The sequence below is a fragment of the Chinchilla lanigera genome, unplaced genomic scaffold (assembly GCF_000276665.1).
Source record: "Chinchilla lanigera isolate Chin_1 unplaced genomic scaffold, ChiLan1.0 scaffold00014, whole genome shotgun sequence".
NCBI lineage: Eukaryota > Metazoa > Chordata > Mammalia > Rodentia > Chinchillidae > Chinchilla > Chinchilla lanigera.
This window is the reverse complement of record NW_004955415.1, coordinates 16,428,726-16,433,806: the sequence shown is the minus strand read 5'-3', so window position 1 is coordinate 16,433,806 and position 5,081 is coordinate 16,428,726.

Below are 5,081 nucleotides of genomic sequence, written 5' to 3'. Positions count from 1 at the left end.
CTCAAGGTCCTGAGTTCAATTCTTGGTATCAAAGAATAATAATAATAATAATCAACACAGATCAGATGTAGTAGTAAAATAAAGGAATCACCTTATTACAAAACATCTGTCTAACTAATAAGGTCTTTTTAGTCACTCAGACATGGCAAAGTTCACATATAGTATTATATTTTATATGTCTAACATTTTGTGTCTGTTTGTGTCTGTGTCATTTCTTCCCTGTGAGATGGATATGAGTTTATTTTTTTTAGTTGAATAAAATTTAATTCATAAGCCAAAAATCACTAGCAAAGCCAACGTAAAAACTCAGTCTTTGAATCCCCCACTGTAACATCCTTTCTAGTAAACCAGAATCTTCTCATGGACAACTAACTATGTTTACTACATAGAGCGCCTTATTTAAATAATCTGTATTTTCTGAAATATTTTGAACCAAACTCTGTAGTTAAAAAACAGTAACCTAGAGCCATGGCTGTCACCTTCTTTTTTATGGACGCTCAAAATGATTTATCTCTCATGGGCTGGGGATGTAGCTCAGTGGCATAGCGCCTGCCTGGCAAGCGCAAGGTCATGAGTTCGATTCTTGGTGCTGGGGAAAAAACAAACAAAAGACTTATCTCTTCTGCAAGGAGAGTGTAGCCCATCATTATTCTTTCCCTTGAAGGAAGGAGCAGGCACCTGCCGGTTTAGTGAGTAATGAGATGGAAAAACTTGGACCCTTACATTAAATTTCCTGCTTAATCATTTTTTAAACAATATTATTTGAGTAGTTTTCTTTCTCTACTCAGTTCCGGGTAAGCTCACTATTGTCCATCATTGACTAGTACACTTCAGAAGCTTACTTTCTTAAACTAATAAAGTCTAGCCTTTGAGTGCTGCTTTGGAAGTACAATTATGTTACATGTGGACTGAATTAGAGCTTCAATCATCGCTTTCATTATGGATTTGGATTAATATCTTCTTAAATTCTCCCATTAAAAATGTAAAAACAACAACAAAAGGAACTATAACTGATCAGAAACGTAAGAAGAGGAGGGCACAGCCCCCATTCACTCAGCATCTCTTAAGCATGCTGTTAGCCAGTGTCCCATTCCTATAACAAAACACCTGAGGAACATCACCTTATGAGGTGGAAAGTTGACTCTGGCTCACAGTTCAGAGGCGTCAGTCCATGGCTGGTTGGCCTGTTGCCTTTGGGCCTCTAATGAGGTGACCTGTCATGGTGGTAGCATGTGGTAGAGCAAACCTCCTCACCTCATGGCAGCTGGCAAGCAAAGAAAAACCAAGAAAGGGGGCTAGGTCCCAATATCCCCTTGGAGAGCTTGACACCAATGACCTAGGCCACCCTCTTAAGAGGTGCCACCACCTCCCAGGAGTGCAATAGATTCATGGGCCTTTGGGGTCGTCTCATATCCAAACCAGAGCGCACACATGGTACGCAGGTTCTGCCAGATCCCAAGAACACAACAGTGAAAACCTAGACCTTCTGCCTACACCTGCGGAACAAGTTCAGCCCTGTGTGCAGGGCTGTTTTCTGTCACCTGTCCCTTCTAGACTGGTGACTGTGTGAGGCGGGGGGAGGGGTGCAAGTCTTGTTCATCTCTGAGCCCCAAGTCTGAGCACCAGGCACACATGTTCCACGTTCACGGGATCTGTGTGCTGCATTGCTAAACCAATTCCTTTACAGATGAGAAATGAGACAAACAGAAGCTTAACACAAGCCTTACACCCAGTAACACGGGATCAGCGTCAGGATGAGAATCCAGCATCTTGCACCCCAATTTCAGGTTCTGTGCACTCGCGTGCTCGTCCTCTGGCCATGGCAAATTCAGAAAGTGGTTTAACAGAACAACACAGCCTCTGGCCCTCCTCCCTTCCTGCAGCCACACACCAGGGAAGCGGGCAGATTCAAGTCCGGCCCCTCTCTCCAGCTTGAATCTTTTCGCTTCCACTGTGAACAGAAAGATGCCTTTTCACATTTTAAGTATTTTAGAAATGCTCCTGTGAAACGTTATCATCGGTGACACCTTACAGGAAAATAAGCCTGTGCGTCACCCTGACAGTGTCAGATCCTTAAGGTCATTTTGTGGCAGACATGTTGAGCACAGCAAAGAGCCCACGGGGATGTCCTGGGCCCCGCTTCGGGGAAGTGTCTTTTCTGCATGCCATTCCGGGGCAGCTGGGTCTTCCTGGAGACCAGACAACCTGGTACCATCTCCTCCCACAATCAGCCCCGTCCCTCGGCTTATCTCTGGTGTCAGAGAAGAATGTGGCTTTAAGCCTGCGCATTCCAACTGCAGCATTTGGGGGAAGAACCCGTAGCAGAGCCAGCTGGCCTCTGGAGGGCAGAGGCAGGCTGAGCACCCACCTGTCACCTGGGCCAGCCGTCCTCACCCCACCCCAGGCCGAGGACTGTGAACAGAACCTAGCAGGACCCCTCTGGAAAGCCTGGGGGACAGCCTGGATGAAGGGTGTTTATTCCTGGGGTTCTGGGAATGAGATGGAACAGCCAGGGTCAACATCCCTAGAAACATCTCCATGCCTGGCGCTCACCAGGTGCGTTGGCTCGGCTGCACCTGGGGTCCAGGCCCGCTGTTAACGCCTCCGCAGGTGAGACACGGTCAGCTGAGCCCAGAGGAACTGCGGGAATTCCCTCTCACTGGGTGACTGGCAACTCACCAGGCAAGCTGGGTTCTTCTCTGGGACTTCGTTTTCTCCCTTTAAAATGGATAGAATTGAGTGGAACCAGGCAAGATCCAGACTCCCTCAAAAGTCAAGGATCTTTATGACCTTGATTTTTACCTGAATACAGAAAGGAAGTGTAGCCAAGTCTGTAACTGCTTTCTTTCCCTGTGGCTATAATTTTCCTATCACTCCAACCACGAGCTCTTCTCGGAGAAGAGAAGGCTCCCCCAAAGCCCCGTGAGCGTGTTGGGACACTGCGTCACGTAACTTTCTGTGATTTAACTTTCCACCTGCCTCCTCCGCCATCTCCACCCTCACCTTAGCCCTCCCCAGCTGCTGGTGGACCAGGGTTGCTGGACTCAGGCTCCTGCCGTGAGTCCCACCCCCTGCTGGTGAAGCACATCATGATCGACCATCCCTGCCACGCCTCCTCCCAACCACTGGTCAAACATTTCCCCCAAGTGCCACCCTGTGCCGTGGGCTCTGGGGCTAACAGCTGAAGAACGATGAGGTCCTCCAGCTCCCAGGGACGTCAGCCCGGGGTGGGGCAGGAGCCGCACTAATTGCCTGAGGACAGGTGGCCAGTGTCACCTGGGAAAGGACACCAAGGAAGGGCACCTAACGCACTGGGCAGAGGTGGGGAGGGCCTGCATGGTCTCATCGTAGCAGGCGCAGGGCATTACCCACCCTATCCCGCTGCCCTCCTTCCATGGAGTTGTTCAGTGGATCCACACTCGGGGAGAGGCGGGTATGCCAGCGTCAGAGCTGCAGAAAGAATGCTGGAGCCAAGAAGAGAGGCTGGGGGCGAAGCTCCCGCCTCCTCCCGAGCTGACCCGCAGCCCCAGGTGTGTCCTCCCAGCCTCTCCGAGGGTCTCCATGGCAGTCACCAGCTCGCTCGCAAACCATCAGACCCCTCTCTGTGCCGAGTCCCTGGCGTGGGCAGGTAGAGAGGAGTGGGCTCAAATGCAGGCTGAGTCCACCAAACAGGTGTCGGGGGGCAGGGTGGGCAGCTTGGGGAAAAGTCACGGGGCCAGGATGTGGTGTGACTTTTGGCACAAAGCAACATTTGGGGTACCACTGGGAAGACACATATTTGCTGGTCCCGGGACTTTCTCGTGGAACCTTAGCATCCTTCCTGGAAGAGGACAGACACCTCACTCCTTTGATTTCCAAGAAGTGCTAAAGAGAGGGACTAGAAAGGGTGGCCTCCCTGAGGGTGACCACTGGGCCCTGCCCAGGAGACTTCTTCAGTCCTGTGTCCACAGGCCAAAAAGCTGACTCTGTGTACTGTGAGAAGGAACTGCTCAACTGTGAAAGAAAATGTCCAATCTTCCTGGCTTCTCTCATGACGTAGGTTTATCCAAATCCTCAGGAAAGTTCAGCGCCCAATGCTGAGGCCCGTGGAAGGTGAGTCGTTACCCTCGAGGCATAAGCCTGGGTCCAGCAGACCAAAGCTTCACTTTTCTACTGTAAATTTGTACTTCAGTGTGATAGTAGCCGGCTGTGCGTCTCAGCACCTTTCCCTGAGGGACACAGGAAGCGATCTATGTGTTTACCCACCTGGCATGATGAACAGTCAGGAATGTGCTCGTGTGCGAAAGTGTCAAAACAGGGTGTGGACCCACCTTTGTGCTCCAGCTAACTGGTTTTGTGTGTGTTTACTCAAGCATCACAGAGGATCTAACAGACCCACACCACTCCAGGACTTGATAAAAAAAAAATTTCCTTTTGATTTTCCTGGTAGAAGTAGCCCAATTCAGTATAAGGGCATGTGAAAAACCAGATCTGCAAATTCTGGAGGAAGTCAAAAGTGAATCATCAGATTACTCATGCGTGGATGATGAAGATGATCCACTATGGTAAAATACATGCTTTCATAGCAGAAGTGTGATATGGGTCTATGAGGAAGATGATGACTTTGACGTTGGCCATGTGAGTCAAAGTTCCTGTGTCCGTGAAATCTAGCAAGAATCAGCTGATACAGACACGGGGAATGCAGACATTCTTGATTCAGATGATGAAGAACACAGCAATGTGAGTACACACTTGACTAGTCAAAATGTTGCAAAATGGCCACACAGCCAACTGGAATGATCTAATGTTAGAACTATGTGTGAAAATATAGTGGAGGTCTTGGTAGGTGTGAAATGCATTGGACAGGATCCCAGCACTGCCATTCAGTGTTGGAAATTGTAACAGATGAAATGCTACAAGGTGCTGTGAAATGCACATAGGCTGAAATGCAATTAAAATGTTCTGCATGCACCATATTTTTTATGCATGCACCATACATTTTAATAGCCACATTAAAATGTATTTGGTATGACATCTCATTAGGTGAATTGAAAGCATTCATAGGTCTGCTGTGCTTAGCACAGATTTCTCAGGGTGATCTC